Consider the following 23,941-nt stretch of genomic DNA (forward strand, 5'->3'; position numbering starts at 1 on the left):
AGTGTTCTACAGCTATGTAAAGAAACGCATTATCAAAGCATTAAGATATGATTAAACTGACATTTTCTTAAGAAAACGAAAGGAGCAGGAAAAAGCCATTCTAAAAGGACTGAGTGCTACATACTCCAGATATTATCTTCAGTGCTTACTCAGGGATCTTTAAAGAAGCTTATTACCAAGTACCCTAAGAAGACAAGTGTGGATGTGTACAGATCAGAGGAATGCAAGTTAATGCACCTGCCAGATTTTACTATCGTACAAAGCATGTCAATCAGCACTCAGACCTTGCGTTTAAAAATGTGTTCCCTCAGATTTTTTTCAGTGCTGTATCTCACATAGCTAGAATTTCCTAGTCGGTAGCCATCCAGTGTTGCAAATGTCATAAATTATGCTACTGAATATATATCACCGAAATTAATGTGATTAGTCCTTTGTTAGCCTCAGTAATGGTTTATACAAATACTAGTAGACATGGTTGCTGTGGGTACATATATTTAAGTCTTCCTGCTCTTCTCGATAGGACAGAAAAATAGTATTTCTAAAGTAAAAAATAAATCAGTTCTAAATGTGTTTTCTTTAAGAAAGATAAATTAAAATGCATAGTGAGTTTAACAGATTGGGCAGTTTATAACACACAAATGTAAAGCTGTTTGAAGCACAGCTACTTGATAGCTACCTACAGTTCATATCCTACAGGGCCATTTCTAAAGTGATGCACCAGTTTCAGCTTGGTCTTCATTAGGAAAAATATGATCAGAAACTCCTCCTGAGAGCTGAGAGGTGACCAGCTGGAAGCCTGTAGCAGAGGAGGGCCTGGTGTACCAGATCATCCCAGGATGGCTGCAGGCTGCTGGGATGCTACAGCCATGAAGACGACAGACACAGAAGAGAACTCACGAGAGATAAAAGGTATTAGGGCCATCACACACTATGCTAATAAGGTCTCCTTTGTTGCCCTGTACAAAATTCTGGCATTGGTATCTAAAAAAAATTCATCTGAACTGGAAGAGATGTAAAAAGGGCTACTAGCAGGGTGTGGGGAAAAGAATCTCTTTCAGAAAAGAAAAAGCTTTGTTTGCTTTGTCTACAGTATTTAGGAAAGATATGACTACTGCCTATAAATGGAGTCAGAGAGAGGAGCCATACAATCTAAAGGCCACACTGACTGCACAAGAACAAGCAGGTCTATAAGAGCAGGTGGGTGAAAAAGCTGGTGGCAGCAGGTGGCTGGGCTTGGTTGCCCAGCAGGGTCCTCAGGCTTAGGTTCCCCACCGAAACCAGGAGCCCGAACCTTGGGAGGTTCGGTGGTCACCTTTGTGTGCTCATGCTCTCTCACTTGTAGCTCTCACTGACACAGGGTTAAGGGTGTTCAAACTGTGCAGAAGGGCTCAGCACCTTGCAAACCTGTCTCTATTCACAGTTTTAATTAGTTTCAGGATTTAGCCCAAATAATATTTTATTGAGTGTGAACCAGCCAGGTTAGCTCAGTTGGTTAGAGCATGGTGCTGATAATGCCAAGCTCACAGGTTCAATCTCTGCTCACTGCGGGGGGGGTGGGCTCGATGATCTCTCAAGGTCCCTTCCAACCCAAAGCATTCTATGATTCTATGAACTTGGTATTTACTGAGTTAGGACATCAGGTTTTGGTGTTAGATGGAAGTCACTTTATAAAGAAACTAGAATAAACATAAAGTGACTGAAGATATTCAAGTGACACAGTTGTACTGAAAATACAGTCATATAAATAAATGGGCTTTATCAGTTTGCTGGTACCTCCAGCAATGTTGACATTTGCATTCTGCTCTCCTACCTCTGTCAAACTTTAGTTCTATTAAAATAATGAATTCTCATACTGATATTCGCCTCTTAGCATGAGGCATTTAGAACAAGTCAACACATATTCAGGGATGAATTTTAGAAGTCTATTAAGATGCACAGATTTAAAAAGGAAAAATCTGTACAGATGTCATGTGTTAGAGATTTCTCTTTTTATCAGTTCTCATAAAACATGTCCATATATGCTGTGTTTTCCAATAGGAAAATGAAGCACAAATCCTATTGGGATCACCAGCAGGGTCTGATGTCCAAAGGCAGATGTTTTATTTAAATGATCTTATACTGCTCAGTAGGAAATACCATTTTCATTGTGTTTACAAACATGTTAGCATTCATTAAAATGTTTTTGTGCTGCCCGTAAGATATGTATTTTAAAAGGCATATTTCTGAAAACCTTCAGAGAAGTAGAATTTTTTAAGACTGATAGTTTGACAGGTGTTACTTCACACTGAAGCTCTCATTGCAGAGGACTAGAAGCCAGCTGTTCAGAACAGCTTCTACACCAGAGAACAACTGGGCCTTAATGTACTTTAAAATAGTTGCTTTATAGCTTTGTGGCTACTTTTGAGGTCAGTGTAATGGTATCTACCTGGGACAAGACATACTGCGGTACAATCTAAGCCAGTGTAATTGTGTCTACCTGGGACATGACATACTGCGGTACAATCTAAGCCAGTAGTTTCCTCAGTCAACCCCCTGCTCTGTTTGCACTTATTGGCATCTCAACACCGTAATTTCCTTTTGATGAGTTCTGCATACATGACTTCAAATGCAAACAGCTACTGGCTAGTTTGGGCATCATCTGTTTTTTGTAAAATATTCAGTAAGTCCTTTGATAAACTCCAAATATGTCATGCTCTGAAGACTGTTCATCCTCCCAAAATTTTCTATGTGGTAGAGACACACTTTGTGAAGACAGATGAATGACTTTAAATGCTTAAAAAAGGGAGCATTCCAGTCCCAACTTGAGACATTCTAGCCTATTCAGAATTTATTCTCTTCACTTTACTTGGCTTTTAATATAACCATCTATTCACTAACTGTTCACTAGCCGGGAAGTCAGGAGTGCAGGAGAATGGTGATGCTGTAATAGGTGTGGTAAAGGAAAGCAGGAAGTGAATAGGAAGAGAGGGCTGAGGCTCATATTGAATGTGGGGGAAAAAAAAAACCTAAACTGTAGGTTATTCACCTTCAGTCCCTCAGAAAACATTACTGAGTATTGATTATTTGTATAGTGCTGCTTCCTCTAGGCACTAATCACTGCTTTCAAGGAAGAGAGGGCAGAGTTTACATGCTACAGGGTAACAGAGTGGTTGTCTTGCAGCAGCAAGGGGAAGTGCAGAGCTGGGTATGGAGGAACGTTAAGGAAAATCCTGGGGGTTCACATAAAATAAAAACAGGTCTTTAATGAGGAGACCATTTTCTAAAATTTCATTAATGGCCACTTGAATCCTGTTTTCAATAAATTGAAAATATTTTAGGTATCTTTAAAGCATATTTCTATTTTGAAATGAATATATATGTAAAAATAATTACAAGTAAAACATACTGAAAAAATCAAAACAGGATTCTTAAATAGTTTTAAAGCACTTTTCACCAATTTTTTTTCATTAAATATTTTTAGTCAAGTGAGCATCTGACACAGAAAAACTTTGTCATATTTCTTATGATCAATTCTGTCTTAATTTGAAAATTTCAGGCCTCAAAAATTGATCCAATTTTAATATATTCTCAAGACACTGCAGCTCCTCCTTCAGAGGATTTAAGAACACAACTTAAGTCACTGATAAGTCCATTTTTCAAGAAGTGGGTATCCCGTTCATTGGTACTGCCATAATAGGATCACTGGGGAATTCTATACAGTAGAGAAATTTTGGAGTGATACGCAATTTCTTTTCAGACCTACCCCAAAGCCATTTGTTGAGGCAAGGAGGAAATGATGACAGGTGGGGAGCAGGGGGTGGGATTCTTTTCTATTCCAAATGTGATACCCTGATATAAGTTTTCACACACAGCCCAAAAAGCTAAGATTTCTAACAGAGGCAGGGGGCTGCTTGTGTAGCACTGCTGAAATAATTTTTTAAAGAGCTGGAAAGGTCACTTGGTGTTCCTCCTCTTCAGGTGCAAGAAAAGACTGTTAGAGCACATATTTCTCTGAGTCTGTAATTGTGGTCCTTCAATCCTCTGCCAGAAATGGTACATCTTTTTAGCAAAATTACTGCCACCAGCATTTTCTCAATATGGTGAATTTCCACAAGGACTGATTGTTTTCATGGTGTAATACAAAAAATGTTTATTACTAACTCCTCTGACTGCCTGAAATTAGAGGTCTTGCAGAATGCTTCAATGAAGAGAAAATAATTATAGAATTTGGGTATTTTTTGGTTACAATCCTGCCTAATTGTAAAGAATATTAACTTCCATATACCTGCCTCATGTGTGAGGTCAGATGACATTACCACATGATTTGTTATAGAATCATAGAATTGTTTAAGTTGGAAAAGACCTTTAAGATCATCCAGTCCAACCATTAACCTAACATTACCGAGTCCACCACTAAACCAGTTAAGGGTACAGTACAATTTCATGTTTCCTGGCTTGGTGGATGGATTATTTATAATGCAAGTAAAAACTAAGAATCATTAAGATTGGAAAGGACCTCTAAGATCATCAGTCCAACCATCAACCCAACACCACCATGCCCACTAAACCGTGTCCCAAAGTGCCACATCTACCCGTTTTTTGAACACTTCCAGGGATGGTGACTCCACCACCTCTCTGGGCAGCCTCTTCCAATGCTTGACTACCCTTTCGGTGAAGAAATTTTTCCTAATATCCAATCTAAACCTGCCCTGACGCAGCTTGAGCCCATTTCCTCTTGTCCTATCACTAACTACTTGGGAGAAGAGACCAACACCCACCTCACTACAACCTCCTTTCAGGTAGTTGTAGAGAGCGATAAGGTCTCCCCTCAGCCTCCTCTTCTCCAAACTAAACAACCCCAGTTCCCTCAGCCGCTCCTCATAAGGCCTGTGCTCCAGACCCTTCACCAGCTTCGTTGCCCTTCTCTGGACACGCTGCAGCACCTCAATGTCTTTCTTGTAGTGAGGGGCCCAAAACTGGACACAGTATTCCAGGTGCGGCCTCACCAGCACCGAGTACAGGGGCACAATCACCTCCCTGCTCCTGCTGGCCACACTATGTCTGATACAAGCCAGGATGCTGTTGGCCTTCTTGGCCACCTGGGCACACTGCTGGCTCATGTTCAGCCAGCTGTCAGCCAGCACCCCCAGATCCTTTTTGGCCAGGCAGCTTTCCAGCCATTCTTCCCCAGGCCTGTAGCGTTGCATGGGGTTGTTGTGACCGAAGTGCAGGACCCAGCACTTGGCCTTGTTAAACCTCATACAGTTGGACTCAGCCCATCAGTCCAGCCTGTCCAGATCCCTTGCAGGGCCTTCCTACCCTCGAGCAGATCGACACTCCCACCCAACTTGGTGTCATCTGCAAACTTACTGAGGGTGCACTCAATCCCCTCATCCAGATCGTTGATAAAGATATTAAACAAGGCTGGCCCCAAAACAGAGCCCTGGGGAACACCACTCGAGACCAGCTGCCAACTGGACTTAACTCCATTCACCACAACTCTCTGGGCTCGGCCACCCAGCCAGTTTTTTACCCAGCAAAGAGTACACCTGTCCAAGCCATGAGCTGCCAGCTTCCCAAGGAGAATGTTATGGGAGACTGTGTCAAAGACTTTGCTGAAGTCTAGGTAGATGACATCCACAGCCTTTCCATCATCTACCAGGCTGGTCACCAGGTCATAGAAGGAGATCAGGTTGGTCAAGCAGGACCTGCCTTTCATGAACCCATGCTGGCTGGGCCCGATCCCCTGGTTGACCTGCACATGCCTGTTGAGTTCACTCAAGATGAACCTCTCCATAATCTTTCCCGGCACCGAGGTCAGGCTGACAGGCCTGTAGTTCCCCGGATCCTCTTTCTGGCCCTTCTTGTAGATGGGTGTCACATTGGCAAGCCTCCAGTCATCAGGGACCTCCCCTGTTAACCAGGACTGATGATAGATGATGGAGAGTTGCTTGGCAAGCTCCTCCGCCAGCTCCCTTAATACTCTTGGGTGGATCCCATCTGGCCCCATAGACTTGTGAGCATCCAGGTGGCGTAGCAGGTCATTAACTGCTTCCTCCTGGACTGTGAGGGCTCCATTCTGCTCCCCATCCCTGTCTTCCTGCTCAGGGGCCTGAGTACCCTGGGGATGACTGGTCTGGCTGTTGAACACAGAGGCAAAGAAGGCATTAAGTACCTCAGCCTTTTCCTCATCCTTAGTGACAATGTTTCCCCCCACATCCAGCAAAGGACGGAGATTCTCCTTGGCTCTCTTTTTATTGTTGATGTACTTATAAAAACATTTTTTATTTTTTACAGCAGTGGCCAGATTGAGTTCTAGCTGGGCTTTTGCTTTTCCAATTTCCTCCCTGCATGACCTAACAAGATCCCTGTACTCTTCCCGAGTTGCCCACCCCTTCTTCTTGTTCTAATATTACAGCCTGGGAATGCATGAATTAGCCACCAAATTAAAATAACTCTTTAGATTTAGAAGGATGCTAAGAAGATTTCAATATGAAAATGCATATTTAATTTCAGTCAATAAATACTGGTGTATAGTATTTCTATTACAACATACAGTGCTTTGAATACAATCAGTCTTAATGGTATATACATTTGAAGATTATTGGTATATACATTTGAAGAGACCTGTGTTCTCAGGTATGGTAAGATGGATTCATTAGCTTAGTACATGGTAAAGTGTGTGTTCTCTAACCTCTGTTTTCTACTTGAATATTGCATGTTATGAGAGTCATTGTTCTGTTGAGTACCTTAAATGTACACCATAGTTTCTTACTTTGGATATATAAAATTGATAGGCAAACTTTCAAACACAAATACCCCTTATGACAAATTTTCCATTATGGTTAATAAAGTTATATGCTATATCTTCCTTTTTTTATTATCCTGCTAGATTCCTGGGCTAAAACATATGACCCTGAGATACTTTTAAGTGAAAGAGGTGTTTCCAGCTGTCAGAGATGCCCAGCTCTACCAAGACCTCACACCGTCCAGCAATTACTCCACAGCATACTGAAAGGTTATGATTATATCCTGGAGATGCTAAAGTTTTTTTAGCCATTAGGACAAATAGAGAGCTTTGTATAAAATACACTTCTTCACACCACAAATCAACTGGAAAACAGCTTGAGCAACAGTTAATACTTGACCTTCTGTTGGACAATGTTCCTTTGAATGATTTCCTCAAATCCATATTTTTCTCTACTTTCTTTAAGTAATTCTATTTGTTGAAAATGGCTAATTAATGCGCATGAATAACAATGAATATTCATGACTAAGGAGAAAGCTGCATCACCCTTGTTGATTACTTTACACTAGCAAAAAGGTGGGTTTTTATTTTTTGAGCAGTATAACCATGAGACACTGGGAGTTTCCAGTTTTGGGTTGTTGGTGGTATGCAGAATCAGAGGCAATCACTGTTACAAGAAGACTGTGAGCCTGATTATATGCTCCTTGTTGGCAAGTAATTACTCCTAAAAGTAGTTCCAGTTGGATCACCAAAGTTGTGCGTGTGCAGTGTTCCTCAAAGTAAATTCAGTCTACTCATACAACAGAATTTATGTGTAAGCCTGCCCAGTGAACCCATTTAACTTCTTCTTGGAGCAATTTAAGAATGGATTATTTCATGTAGATAGATTCCTCCAAAATCTTAAATTATTTTACCCTCTTACCACCAGGATCTACTCATTATTTACTGGCAAAATTCCAGGATTTTTAGAGTAAAATCTGTAACCCAATGTTTATGCAAAACTCTCATCATACCTCTAATTCTAAACTCCTTGAAGATGGGAAAAATCTTTATTTATGTTCCCACCAGTCCAACATAATGAAGATTTAGCCATAATTTGTCTAGATACAGCTACAAATGACATACTTAGTATTATTTTATTTGGCCCTTGTGTCATTCATTCATGAAGTAAATGCCAACATTCCTCCGTATGAGTAAAAGTTTTCGTGATCTTCGTCACGTCAACTTCTTCAAATTTCATTCTTAGCAAGTGGAAACCTTCGTCTTCATTGAATTCTCTAACAGAAATCCAAAAAAGTTTTTATGTTTAAAACAAAATAATCACGATCCAAAGCAACTGTCCCACAGTTCCATTCTTGCTCTAGAGAGAGTCAACCCATGTGGAAAACATAAGTTTAATGTACAACTTGAACAATATTGTGATATGGGAGATAGAAAAATTTAGGTAAAGGTGATCATCTTTTATTTTCACTGCTTGTACAGAATAAAAATGGATATACTTTAACATGTTGCATAACATTTTACAAGCCCTAATTAATCTTGGAAACAACACTGATTTATGTACACAGTAACTATTTGCATCCTTCTACTTATCAGAGTATTAAAAAAGAGATTAGGACCAAGGTTCAGGATGAAGTTGCCTAAAGCTAAGTATTTGATTTTGGCTTTAGGATTCTAAATAAAAATGGCCTAGTTTTTAGAGCCGCTGAGCACAAATACTTCCAAATCAATCTTGTGATAGCTATAGCTCTTACATGATGAGGAATCTGCCCACTCTTTGAAGTGCCTAACATGGGTTCAAGTGTCTGGTTGATGTGCTTAATTTTGAAAATGTTGGCCTAAGGAGCTTGCCCCACAACAGGCTAAGCAGTTAATCAAAGAAAGAAGGAATCCTGCCAGAGGGAGAGTGAGCTCCCACTCCCATACAGCAGGCAGAAAAACTCCATGGGGCAGGGCAGCAGCAAGAGCAACAATTATTGGGGTTGCCCTTGCCTCTGCAATATTCACTGGATCTTAATGGACACCTGCATGATGTTATACAATAACATAGAGAGAGCCCACCTAGGCAGCTGGGAACTACCCCTGGCATCAGGAGGGATGATCTTCAACAGCATTTATATTGCTTGAGTCCCAAAGCATTATCTTTTTACAGCATCTTTCTTTGCTGTGTGTGTACACATCCCAGCTCATATTTAATACAGGTGCCTCTAAGATGATCTCTGTTGTGCTAGGGGGCATCTACTCTTGGGCTTATTTGTTCTCCTGAGCTGAACATATTTAAAGATATCCCTTTTCCCCCTTGATTTTCTGTACCTAACTTCAGTCTATTTCAGATTTGTGAGCTCTTTTCCACATGCCAGTCATGACTGCAACTGCAGTTTGAAGAAATTTATCACACATATGCATATGAATAAATATTCATAGGTAATGCTCCCCTTACTCAACAGACTTTGCTTTTACCATATCCAGTTGTCATTCTGGTGAGGCAGAATCTAGGTAATGCATCAGTATTTTGCACAACTGACTTTTTTAGCAGAAATATAATTTACCCTTCTTTAGCCATTGTCAGTGGCTACTCTAAAAATACAAGCATGCGCGAGGCAATGTTGTGTTTGTCTCACTTCATGGAACACTCTTAATTTGTTGCAAAGCCTCCAAGTATGTAGAGGCTAGGGTTTCATTTCCTAAACTGAATCTTATTTTACACTGCAAAATGATCTTACTTTGCTGTGTCATTGTAATAATATGTTTATCAATAAGCACAAAATCAGGCACAAGGATGGATTTGAACAGAAGGCATGCTATTTCAACTTGATAATGATAGTGATGTTCAAACACATAAGGCACTAAATTGGTTCCAGTGAGAGCTGGAAGGTTTTATACCACATAACTGTTAAGTAGAGATTGGCTTTTTTCATCCTGTCCCAAAGACACTGTTCATTTCTGAATACTGCCATCCTCTGCCCTGATGGAATAGACACAAATGAAGAAGGACTTCTGACATGCCAACTGTTACCAGCCCCATGTCTCGGTTACCTCTGGCAACTGGCCTCTTTTGTCTTCATCTGCAGGGGACTGCAGTAGCAACATGCTCAATATTTCCATGTCCTGTGCTAACTTGACCTTCCTATTAATTTAATCCTGACTGGTCCTTCCCTTGTGGTCCTTGCCAAATAGACCCATAAGGGGAATACAATCTTCCCAATCTCTAGACAAGGTCATTCATCATGATCACCATGTCCAGGGAGCTCAGATCTGCAAAGAAGGGGTCAGGCCAGTGGCGGAAGAAAGAAGACTCTAGATGCCCAGGTAGGAATGGAAGACACCAAGAGAATCAGTCTGCTTCTCGAAGCAGGACTTAGGAAAGTTATAAGCAAAATCCCAAATCCCCAGTTTGCGTGCCACAGACTAAGCACTGGTTTTGACTGTATACTGAAGCAGTCCTGCAGCTTAGGTACTACTAGGCAATACTAGAGATCAGGGCTCTCTGTCTTTGACACCGCATTTCACTGTGACCCAGGCAAAGGTATTTGGCTTTTGTTTCCTTGGGAGTATGAGATAATGCTGCCTCTTCACCCCACAAATGTGCAATTCCCCGTATCTCAAGGACAAGAGCCATCAGCACATATAGACATACAATGTTAAAAAACTGCTCAGGCTGTTCCTGGGGCTGGGTGTTTTAACAAAACCCCACACAAACAGGGTTGTGACTTGTAGCTGTTACTTGAGAGGTCTAGGAGAGGTTTCCCCAGCTTTGTCTTGTTGTAATTCAATAATAATAATAACAGCAGTTAGCACTTCTTTCCTACTTTACAGTCTGCAGAACACAATATAAATATAAACTAATTAGCCCACCCCAATCAGAACAATGATTGCCACATGTTTGCCCAGAAACGTACAATGAGGCTGGGATATTCACACGAGCCTGAGGGAGTTCCCTGCCCAAATCACACTGCATGTCACGGGGAGGTGGACGCTAACTCCCTGAGGTACCCTTGAAAAACCGAGCTTTAATAGATCATGTCTACAGTCAATTTAGCATACAATTAAGCATTTGCACAAAGCAAATAGCACCAGAACTGTTGAAAATGTAATCCTGCCCCCTTGTTAAAACACGCTTGGCTGTTTGGCATTATGCAGAATGACTGTCACCACAGTGCTTTGAAGTCACTATCGCTAATGCAAACATGCGCAGGTACAAATAATTCAGCAGCGGAACACTGATGCTACCCAAGTTTCTTACGCCATGTATGATCCTGAAATCTTCAGGATCATATTTTAGTCTATTTATTCTCCACAGAAAAGGTACTTTACAAAATCTGCTAAATAGCTAGGCCTACTTACTGGGTCCTAGGAATATGCCCTGCACATGTCTCATCAGACACATCTGTTCCTCCAGCTCTCAGCTCCTCTGTTCTCTTTCACCAGCAGCTGGTCTCTGAATGGATGTCTGAGACTGATCTCTTTGCTTTGTTTAGGCTGCGGGATTGTTTCTCTTCTGGTCTGCAGAGATCTGTCAATATTAGCTTAAATGTAGGTTCTTTTTTCTTGTGAAAAGAAAAGATAATAATTCTTCCTCCTGATGGTGGCTTAGAGCACTTCAGATTATCCCTTGTTATTTCTTTGCAAGAAGAAATGTATATTCTCTTCTCATAAGAATTATGCCAGTTAACAATCCTCTGGCCCAAACTTTGTCCCATGAAGAACTAACATCAATGGGAGTTAGCAATATCCGCTAAGGGCAGAATTAGGATTCTCACAGAAATCTTTAGGTTCAAATAAGACAATCTTCACTGGTGTAACCATAGCAGCTCTCATGTCCTACATAGTACTTTTTAAGGATATCTTGGTCAAACATAGCTTTCAAAATAAAACATTTTTTTCTGATTCTAGGCCATGTGCTTTTTCTATCTGTAGGTCTCTGTTCCATAGAGCACCAAATTTTCCTTGGATGTCAGGAGTTCTGGAGGATACATCAGCCTGGTTACTTATTTGTTCCTGTTTCAGTCTTGTTTTCCAGATTATTTCCCAGATTCTAATTTAACAGTTTAGGGGGAAAAAAAAAAAAAAAGCTCAATTCAATTATTAATGATTTGCATTGTGTGTTGTCTTTGTACCGTTATTAGTTGTTTGTATAATTAGTTTTCCTTTTCACTAGTATTCTCCTTGGCCAACTTTAGATGCCTAATTTGCATGCCTAAGTCAGGAGGCTGGTTTTTCTCAGCTTCCACTACAGCTAATGAAGACGGAGTGTCTCCTCAAGACAAAACATTAGGCTGCCTAAGTTAATTTCCTGCCTGAAACATTTGCTGAAGAAACCTTTGTTAGAACCAAAGACTTCCAGTTTAGGCACCTAAAGTAGCTAAATTTTGATGCTGGGAGAGCCTCTTCCATCTTTGTTGTTTTCTGTGTCTCTAATGGCAGTGGGTCGCATACCCCCTTGTCTAGGCAATGTACCCTACCTATGCAGACAAGGAAAGCCCCTCCACATGACGTACCCTGCAATTTGGATTTGTTCCCAAGCAGAAATTCCTAGCGGGCTAGAAAAAACATGCTGAAGTTGGGGCAACACACCACTGGGCTCTGAATCACAGACTTGCAGCCAGTGAGCCAGGCTGGGACCTTGCCAGGGAATCTGGTTTTCAGTACGACCAGTGGAAAGGAAGTAACAGATATGATTTCCTTTTTTGTCACCACATTTATTAATCTGTGCTTGGCCAAATTATGAGATTTTTTCAGGGTCGAGGAAGCACTTGCTATTTTGTTTTGCTATGGCAGTTTTGAGGCCTAATGATGAAACATTAATTCAATACATGTGATTCAACAAGTGGAGCCACTGGAGTTGTTCTACAGCACTGATTTCATTTACCTTAAAAAAGGAAAATATGTTTAATTTGGGGGAGATTTGAAATTGGCATATGATATATTGCTGATGAAACTCAGTATTAAGTTTTCATTCAAGTAGGTCACACTGCCAGGAAGAATGGGATAAATATCCATAAAATAAACAGCACAAAGACTTGGCTGAAATGTCAAAAGAGCATGATTGTGAGCAATTAACAGCTTCGTCCTTGATTGCTTTAAATATCTTCTAGTTTACGACCAGTTGTCCAGTGTGGGAGTAAGAAGCTGTTCACTGGGCTGCGGTAACAACTGTAGCAGCATAGGGAGAAAATAGGCAGCAGGGTCAACTTTTCTTCAAAAAGAGATAGTATCATTAGAATAAATTCTAAGTCTTGTGAACTGGCTGAAGGTTTTGCCCGCCATCAGTATTTTCTCCTTGATCTATCATTCACATTACCCAGCCACGTCAATGGTAACAAATTCTACTTGCTTTTTTTGAAATGGAGGATTATTGCAATTTTAGCATGTGAATATCCCAAATACTGTCCTTCTCCTGTCATCTAAGTATGTTATATAGTAGGCTGTAGCCTGCTGCTTTGATGCAGAGTGTACAGTAAGCATTAACAAATGTGTTAAATCTTTACTGCATATGCCAGAAAAATGAAGATACCTTTCTATATTTGAAATGTGCCCTAAAGCACCTGGTTATAAAGAATCTATAGGGACACTGTGTGTTTAGGCCATTCTGAGAGCTGAATGCCAGATAGCAATGCACACTCCCTTCCCTCAATGAAGATCTGTAGCAAAAAACAGATATGCACATGTACAGTACTGTTAAAATGAATAGTTCCCAAAATGTAAGTGTATTTAATTATGGAGTATATATGTCTTACAGGATCACATTCAGATACATGTGCCTTCCACAATGAAAAATGGATTTGCAATTTTCATTTTCTCTAACTATAAATATTTGTATACCACTTAATTTAAAGATTATACTGACAGATATCATTTTCGATTAATATGCTGTATTTTACACCATTTACATTCCATTTCAATATGCTTGCCTTCTATAAAATGTATTTCAAGACTCCCTAAAAAAAGAGAAAATAGGCACACTTTAAGCAGTTTACAAGATACAGATCATTATCTCCTACAAAGGAAAGGAAACAGGAAAGCTGTAAATAATAAGTTCTGAATAGGAATGACATAAACAGCCTAATCAATGTCTTCCAGAACTGGCAAGTGACACCTCTTTGTTTTTTGCAAATAAAAACCTTCTTAACATCACAATATAAACCATTATCTCTGCAGGCAAGGTATATTTAGAAATGTACAAAATGTACATTTCCTGCCAGCCACTAGATCAGTAGGTGGAGATCTAAAGTCATGCAAATATTACAGTAAATGCAGGCAACCAATTTCTAATTATTCCATATCAGCAGATTTGTGAGGAATATAATTTATTAAAAAAGAACAGTTTATGATCAGCAGACCTTAGTTATGACTGTTTAGGAATTCAGTGCATTTTGATCTAATCACAAAATCAAAATATTCATGAAACACAATGATATCTCCCCAAAGCAGCCGGGCAGCCATTAATTTTGAAATTCGGGTAATTTATTAACACTTATCTGTAGCTGTAAAAGCTTACCTCTGTGTTTGTAATACGGGTAAAAGTGAAAGCAGTTTTAAAACTGATTCCTAATGATTTATAATGGTTTGCTGTAATTTGAGCCAGAAATTCAATTAAAATGTATGTCTAGTTTTGTTTCAAGATCTTTAGTTAAAAATTCTATTAAAATTCTATTTCCTTCTTGCATTAAATGTATCTGTTATCTGCATATATGAGAAATATAAGAAAATTCTATCATTTATTCCCCAGACTCTACAAATGCCTTTAAAAGCATTCATTTTTATTTCATAATTCTGCCAAGGTACTATTCAGAATTTATATACAGTAGAGGAGGAATAAGTGTGCATGCTATTTTCTTTTGAAGAAAACCAGCTTCTCTACTGAGTGCTCATGCAAATATTCAGGTGACATTTATCAGTTCATCAAAGAAAGGAAAAACAAATAACACTGAATTATCAGATGTTTTAAAAGCTTAATTACAATACCAAGGGTATAGCTTCTTTCTGTATATTTCCCATTATAAATCCCTCTTGTAAAGGATATGTAACTTCACTTCCAAAATTGCCTTCTGAGATAACACTTTGCATTGTTATTTATAAATAATGAGAAGCAAAACTGGCCACTCTCTTGTTTATTTATAGGGGAACAAAAAAAAGAGACAACTCATTGCTGATGTTGGTGGAGTCACTCCAGGGTAAACCAGAAGTGAAAGAGCGAATATTACTCACTTTGCCTCTGTGATGGTCTTATCTTAGAATACTGCACTACTTGTAAAGGTAAAGAAGGACTGACTTTATAGATGAGCACGTCTGTTAATGTTGATGAGAGTGATGTGGCCAGTCCTAATTCTCTGTGTTGGGAACTGATCTTTTGTAATGCAGTTAATCAGTAGCTTCTAGATAAAGAGAAAAATATACAGGCACCCAAATAAATGTTACCTTGTGAAAAATACTTCCTATTTTCAAATTCAGTTATTCAGCATTTGCCATACTCCAGTATAATTGACTCGGAGTAGTAGTGAATCAAGACCATATAACAGCAAACTAAGGATGCAGTTCAGTAGACTAAGTGGCACTAAGAAAGCACAGAGGACTTTTGTCTTTCTTCTCTTTGATCTGGTTCAGCAGCAGCTACTGACCCTGTGAAAGTGAGTTTTACAGAAGACTGGGACGCTTCATAGTCTCTGCAGTAAAATAAAGCTGAGAGGCAGAAGGTGTAGATCTCTCAGTGTGGGATAATTACTGCATTGGATTTGCAGGAGAAATCATCCAGTAAATTATTCAATCAGCTTTAAGACTCATGTGTTTCTGACTAGACGGTAAGGCATCTCTGCAAGCAAGGAGCTTCCAAAAAGAAAGCATTTCATAAGAACAAGGAATGTTTGCTCTGGGAGATACGAATTAACAGAGACAGAGAAGCAACTCATAGGAAGAAATTGCATGATGCAGGCTTTCACAAGAAGAAGAGCAAAGCATTAACTTTTCTGTCTACTGTTGATCAAGTGGTAAAGTTAAGGAGGGAGTATTCATTCATTGTGTTTTACCCAGAAGCAAAAAAATCAACAGCCAGTTGGTACTGGCTGTTAAGAATAGATGGGCAGGGTTTCTGAGAATCTTCATTCCCTAGGTTATCTCACCAATATATGAAACATACCATTGTCATGTTTCTGTCCTTTCAGACCATTGCACTGACAATCAGTGGTTTCTGCCAGATGAGGTGAAGAAGACTCTCCATAAGGTGTGGCTGTTACAGAGATGGTATTTTGGACACACTTGAATATGTCTGCCATTCGTTCCTGTGGAGGGCAGTGGTACTCTTAAATAGTAGCTCCATCCTTTAATAGTGTACTTAATGATCTCGAGATGAAGCAGCAGCCAGCACGTTAGCAATATTATTGTATACTGAGCTGGCTGAGAGATACTGCAAGAAACATGAAATTATACAAAGGATCACACGGAGGTTAGAAACATGGGCAAAAAAATAACAACATTACTTTATCTTTCAAACAAAATACATAATTTTCTAGTTGTTTCACGCTTGCAATAACATATCACAACAGACAACAGACAACAACAGACTTAAGGAGTGGGTGAAACTTGGAGAAACCTGCTATACCAAGAGATATTTAAGGGTGAGAGAACGAGACCTTAGAGTGAAAGAACAAGACATATCAGAGTGATACCATCAGAGACCTACAGAGATGTAGGAATAATAGAAGGAAGCAAACTGGATGATAAGTGAGATGCACATAGGCATATGGGACCTGGGATAGAGAAAGAGACTGTAGAAGCATTAAATGAAGAGGAATTGTTCCTAGAGCTGAGTATGTGTATTTCAGCTGCTGGTGGGTGAACAAAGCTTTTACTGTTTTACTGGATAAAGTCAAAATGCCAATAAATAATTTAGGGGGCCTACTGGGATGAAGAAACCCAAATGTAGATAGTTTGAAGGGACTGTGAAGAAAATCTTGACTCCCAAACTTAGGGCATTTAGAAAGTGTTTACAAAGGACCTTGGCAGAACTACTTAAGATATTCAAAATCAGCTAGGGCAAAACACTTTTTTTATTAACATCTAGAGGGAAAATTTGGCTCAAGGGCTTTTTTTGCCTCTTACCTCTATTATTCTCTTAAGAAAACTGTCTGCATCTCATTGGCGAGGGCACTGCCTCTGCCTGTGCTGGGGTCATCATCTCCTGGCTTGTCTTCCCTCTCAGAGGAGCCTCATGCTTGCTGCTCCCTGACACCAAATCCCATTGAAACTATTAGGAGTACCTTCACTGGGTTTCCATTTAGAGTCAACAGGCTGTTTGCCTTTTCCAGTTGGTAGAAAGACTGATATTTTTCACCTAAGTTAATACGATCTGTTTCTGCTTTTTGATTGGAAGGTATTTTTAAAATAGAAAAATGATATATGAGAAATAGTGAATAAAAAATAATACAGTTCTGATATTCATTCCTAGATAAATGCTGCTTGTACAATAATTTCAGAACTGAAAACATTTTCACAAATACTAGATGATCATCTAAATCCTTGCAGGAAATGAACACCATGACCCTATGAATAAGCATAAGGTTGATCTGTTCATTTAAGGAAAAAAAATGAATCTGTTTTCCATTGTTCCTCAATTCCCAGGAAAAAAACAACAAAATACTATCAACAAATGCTGACAATTGTGCTTTAGGCGCAGTCGGATTCCTCTGAAGAATGAATATGTAACCACCATCTTTAACAGCATGCAGTCCATAAGAAACAATTTAACTCCTTTATGTAACTAGTAGCCTGCCTTCCGACTAGAGAGACATGTCTCTACCCAGAATATATTTGCTAAGTGTAAGTAGAAAGAGTTTCACTAACTTTTATTTACTGAAAATTTTGTGCAAGGACAAGAAACAGCAGGAACACAAGAAATAAGGAGGAGCCCAGTTCCGCAGTGGCATAATCCCATCTAGGTGGGATCTGTAATGGCCTTGCCTTCACCAGCTCTTGTCTACTTATTCCTGGTCATGAAATTGCTCTGTGTGCTGATGCAGGGAATGAACTAATCTGTTAAAAAAATAATCACTGTTTTGTCTTTATTCATATCACTGCTCCCTTTACTGAATCACCATTGTGAAAGGAGTACAAATAGGTGATACTGGAGGCGGCAGAGGCTGTAATTGTGGCAGCTCCAACTCAGACAGTCTTAAGGTGTGGCAACTGCAGAAACACTGACAGCTTGGCCTTGACAAAGCACCTGTGAAAGACGTCTGGGGAAAGGTACTAGCAAAATGAGGCTTGGAGGTATAAACAAAAAATTACTGCCAGTTGTTTCTTACAATATTCAGGGAAATTGGACCTCATACCTTCTTGATAAATAGATGGGATGATACCAGAAGTAGCTAATGTTATCATCCATTTATTCCCCCTTGGGCAAAATTTATATGTCCCTGAACAGTGCTGATAAATTATTTAGCTCTTACAATTGTGCTGAGTGCTTTAGATATGTAAAAAAAAAAAAAAAATCCAAAACAACTCTCGCTCCCCTTCTTCAAAGCAAGTTCCCCAAAAGCTTGCAAAGTTGTCTTCCAGAGGCCCATGATGTCGCCCTACGTCTCACTGATATTAGTGGACCAATAACAAATCCCATCCCACTTACTGAGCCATCCTTCAGACAACATGTTAGTGTTTAACTCTGGCAGTGCCTGAAGCCTGTGGGAAGCTGGTGGAACTACTCACCTGATTAAAGTATGTATCTAAGTCTTTATTCGCATCAGTCTAGCACATTCAGCCTTCCTTGCATGAAAGCTAACAGTCACCCATATACATGAAGAATCCAGCACTCTCACCTCTGTACTGTTTGATCCCTGCGTCTCTCTACCTGATTTCAATGGGATGTGGAGCAAACAAGTAAAGCTAAAGGAAAGAATTGAAGGTACATTTCATGCTTTCATAAACATAGTTTACATAGGAGAATAGAGGTCTGAAATATTTTGTAGGCAGTCCTCTGGTTTTCCACACCTCTGAATGAATGGTGCTGGCCTCATCTCTGAATTAGTCATAATATTTTATAAGCATACATAGCTATGATAGTCTCTGTTTACCAGCTGCAGTTGCTTTTTCTTTTCCCCATAAAATGGGGACATGGCATTATGTATCAGAAAACTCCATTGTTTGCTCATAGAACTCTATCTTCTCTGTGATGTATTAGCAGCCCTTTTGCACTGGAGAACATTTTGTATAGTATGTTTCCTAATTACTTATGAATTTGCTGCTTTTATTGTTCTATGTCACAACCTTAACATCCCTTTTAATGTACTTTTGTGTGCAAATTAGAATAGCAAGAGTTAAGAAGTAAGACTTTCTGTACATGGTGGCGGAGGTTCAGAGCAATTCAGCATGTCAAGCTGGGGTCAAATGGAGAGGGAATGTCATTACTAAATGGTAACATTTTCTGTGGGTTTTAGAGAAATTCAAATCCTTTTTTAATCTAAATTTATTTTATCTTTTTTCAGGGTTAAGGGTTGGACTTCAAGTTCCTGTCAGACATTTGTATATTAAAATGACTTTACATTTAATTATTTTCTAAACCAACTTTCAAAATAGTTATTCACAGAATTGCGATACCAGAATGCAATCTATTTCAATAGGACTTTTTATCCTGACTCACATATATTTTGTATGATATACTTGCCTACTTGTAAGGCATAGATTCACATATCCTCTAATTATTTTTTTAAATCCCATGCCCAGGAAGTGTCTACTGTCATTCTGGAAAAATCTGGAATGTGATTCTGTATCCACCACGTATATTCTTAACAATGCTCAAGTGATGCTTAAATCTCACTGATTTACTCTGAGTAGTTGAGTAAGAAATTTAAGCCACAATCTATTGCATGGAAATCAGAATAACAAAAAGTTAAGAAGGGTTTCTGTCCGTGGCACTCATGACAGTGGTCAGCTGCCTTATTTTTATTTTTCCCCAGTCCTGTACTCAGTGTGCAGTTAAAATTCCTATTTTCCTTTAATTCTGCAGTGATGTTGGAATGAGTTTGAGATGGTGTAATGTATTCAAAATCATAATGGCTTAGAAAATTACTTTCTATTTTTTTAGCTATTACCACAAAGTCTTGTAATACATTATCATGAAAACCAGAAAAGAAAGGACAAGGCATGACAGGTATGCTTTAACTTGGTCATAATTGTACTAATGTGTGTGGCACTGCGTGGCCGTAGATTATCCCATATATCTTCCCCATTATTTCACATTTTAGCTAGTCAAGGGCAACTATCAGCACAAAACTTTTCTTTCTATACTGAGGAGGATCTCTGATGGCCTTTCCTTTTCCTGCCTACCCAGTTTTCCTCCACTTTGGCAACATGAACCCTGTTAACCCATGGCCAGCAAGTACTCCTGAGGCTCTGTGAGACTCATTAAACTGTGAGTGATATGATGAGGAAAAAGGGATTGCTTTGGTTTAGTACAATATGTTACATCATTACACGTCTTCCAGTTTTGTTCCCAGATTCTCCTGTTCCTGTTTTGAATTCTGATTTCTCAGCAAAGCAAGCCCCAGCGGAGTGCTTATTGACACCTAGGTCATGAAAAATGTGCTGGCCCAAGAAGCAAGGGGTGGCAGAGAGACCTGAACTGAAAAAATAATCCTGTCTATACCACTCTGTCAGTGAGAGAGATTCTTCCACAGCTCGATACGATACTGGGAGCAAAGCCCTGAAAGCACAGTCCAGTAGAAAACCTAAATAGGTTGAACACCCAAGGGCCGTTGCACATGTATTCCTATGTATACACAGACATTTCTGAAGCTAAGTGAGGTTGCATTGCTGATGCAAACTACTCTGAAATGTTTCTGAAGCTTTTTAGAAGACTTCTTTATGGAGAACTCTCCATCACTCTGTTTATAATGACTGTTTTCTTTTACAAGGATTGCAAAATTTAAGGTGTATAGCAGGTTAGCCTTGTAAAAATAAATATATTCATCTGGTCATTTCCCTGTGGGGCCTACATATTATTGATAATTAGTATTTACTCTATCCATATAGTAGAAATTCCTTGTTTTGTTACTAGCAGGAAAAAAAGAACAAGTTCATGTTGCTGGCATGTTCAAAGAATATATTGAACAAATTATGGTTTGTGGTTTACTTTTTCACGTTACAAATAGCCTTGCAATTAGAAAAATGTACCTTTTCTGGCATTCTGAGACACTGACTAAATACAAACAATTGTTTTCAAAATAATTGTTCCATTGCAGAAATGATTCTCCAAGTATCTACATTATTTTGAAAATAGTATGAAGGAACAAAAGGTCTTTTAGTTCTCCCATCTTGATAAGTGGCATTAAAAAAAAGAAAGATAAATCCCCTGATGGGGGGCTGTTTGAAGCCCAGATGTTTCTTATTGTATTCGGCCTGTATTTCTGCACTTCACAACAGTAGCCCAGATCTGTAGTGAGAAGAGGTACTGCTTTGATTTTCTGTAAGAACTCTGCCTGATACTCAGACTCCAATACTGTCTACCGAGCCGTGATACAGGCCAGAAAAGACTTCAATTTAAAGTAATGAAGTTAGCCATGCTGTCATTCTTTAGCTGAAAATTTCTAGTGAAAAAGAAAACAGGCCAGATTTTTTACTCATCTTCACAGCTGTAAACTCAGACTGACTCCACTTAAATGAATCCAGATGTGCATTGCACTAATTCTGCAGTTCCCATTAATTGACACACTGTTCCCATTAATTGATATCTGGAGTGTAAGTATCAAAGACAACATTGAAAATTAAATGTTCACAAAGAAAATGAAAATTTAATTTTTCTACATTTATACAAATTATTCTTCATACGTTCAAACTGAGGACTGATTCATTTAGAGTTGACTCACAGAAGTAATAGGAGGGTTTAGACCTAATTCAATAGTTCCTCTCTGTGAAGGAAAAGTAAGTGCTTTCTTTTAATAACACAACTGGACACATTATGCAGGACCTTCCAAGCTTTTTAAATCGTGTAGCAGGAGGGGTCCCTTTGAAAATCCCACTGCTACACTGAAGTAGCGAAGCATCTCCCAAGGATCTCCATGCTATGCTATGAGAACACGGTTGGTGAAAGAAAAGGAAATATCACAGCCTTCTCCAGGCTGGAGCAGCCCAGCTCCCTCAGCCTCTCCTTACAGGGCAGGTGCTCCAGCCTGTCCAGCCTGGGGGCCCTACGCTGAACTGGCCCCAATTTATTCAGTGTCCTCCTTGCATTGGGGTCTCAAAACTGGATGCAGTGTTGCAGATGTCTCACTAAGCTTCAGCTTTGAATAGAGGTCCTTACTGAAGGTGTAATTGCTTCCCAGAGTATCATCTTCTACAAACATCTATCTAATCCAGAGTCTGTTTGGAGGAAGTAAAATGAATCATCTGGTATTGTGGACAAGTGGAAAGTCTTTTGCCTGATTTTAAATCTAGGAATAATTATTTGGAATAAATTTCTAGTTAACAAAGGCTAAGCTAATGCTCCAGTTGTTATATATGTTCCCTTTTTGTGAGTTTACCAAACTGAAAAACATTGCTAAAAGACTAAAGGGAAAAAAAATGGAAAATTGTACCATGTATCCTCTACCACATGGGTACATTAGATTGTACAGGAAAGAATCTGTTTTCTTGGGAGGTTCAGTCCTCTGGTTTAATTCTCCATCCTGTTGTGCCTAGCCAGCTCTTTGCGCAGGGCGCTCTGTGACACCTCTGAAATCCTTTTAGTGTCATTGTGATCTTTTTTCCCATTTCCATATTACATTATTTTCTGTAGAGAAAATAAAATACCAGAAGTTTATACCTGATGGAAGTAAAAGTTTTAACTTCAGGAAGAATGCCTAAGATCTGGTGGATTATTTTTGAGCTGTTCTATTAATTCTGTTTTTTTTTTCTCTGTATTTTAGAAGCATTTGTCAAGTTTTGAATAATTTGATTCTATAATTCTATTGTCTTAGCTTCTCTATAAAGTAGTGATCCTGTATATACCATGAGCATTTCATTTTCCAGTAAAGATCATTAATTTTAAAAAAATTGATGTTCTGCATTAATTGTTATATTTTATGCAAATGTGCATCAATTCTCCTGTTTCACAATGTTGTTGAAGTCCCAGATGTATTTTCTAGAAAATTTCTTGTGGTTCCGGTTTTTTATCCACTACATCAATAATTGCATTATAAGCATGAGTAACAAATTTAGTTATATCAAGTGCATTTAGCATAAAGTATTCTATCCCATTAGTTAAGGGTGGTGTATTCAGATCTCTATGAATGGAAATGACCCAATGCTCTATTTGATAAAAAAAAACTGTATTAGGAAGAAAAAATTGGATCTTGAATTGCTTGAAAACTTGAAATGACTTAAAATAATATGAATCAGAAAGATCACCTATAAAATTAACACTGCTTACCTTCCAGTTCTTGAAATCTGAATTGCTGTAGAAGAGTGGTGAAAAAGGGTTTTGCCTCAAGGATTCAGGGTGCCAAACTCTTCCGCTGGAGAAGGATAGCCCTTCTTGGTATAAGTATTTTGCTAAGGCTAAGAGATGGATTCAGTTCTATGGTGCTAAGTTTGGCCCAGATTCCTCCAATTCATGTCTTCCAGATACTGCAGTACCTATGGCCAAAGTACTCAGCTTTTGGGGGGAAGTTCACATTGCCTCCCCAGTAAAAGTTTTCTGTAGGGCATGCTGGATCCTTAACCACATTGAAGCACTGAGCATGAAAGTTATGAAGCTGGGGAAAAGTGGAGGTGGCAGGCATTGCCCGCAGCCCTCACTCCTCTGCGCTGTTCTTTGTGGTGGGCCAATGGACTGATCTTGAGAAGCGTCCTCGCAGAATGGCTCATTTTTCTTTCAAATGGCAGGTACAAATACAACCACAGCAATGAGGAATGGTCAAAATAATTTCTGAAAAAAAAGTCTGCTGTTATTTCATATTCAAAAATGATGTGATTGAATGAGTGCTTCATGCTCCACTAGCTTATACCTTTATACTAATGCCCCGCTGCATAGAGCAGTCTAGAGGACGCATTTATGAACTGGAACTTCTGAAGATTCAATTTCTGTTGGAGCGTTTCATCACATATACTTTTATTTTAAACTTGAAATAATGGGCTGGCAGCTATGTTTTGTGAGCTTCTTTACACTTGGTTAGAGCAATTTGGGCACTCAGGTGCCTTCATGCAGGGTGAAAGTCCACCACCTGCTTGACAATAAGAGACCTTGTCCTA

The sequence above is a fragment of the Pelecanus crispus genome, chromosome 2, assembly GCF_030463565.1.
Source record: "Pelecanus crispus isolate bPelCri1 chromosome 2, bPelCri1.pri, whole genome shotgun sequence".
In the NCBI taxonomy this organism is placed as follows: domain Eukaryota; kingdom Metazoa; phylum Chordata; class Aves; order Pelecaniformes; family Pelecanidae; genus Pelecanus; species Pelecanus crispus.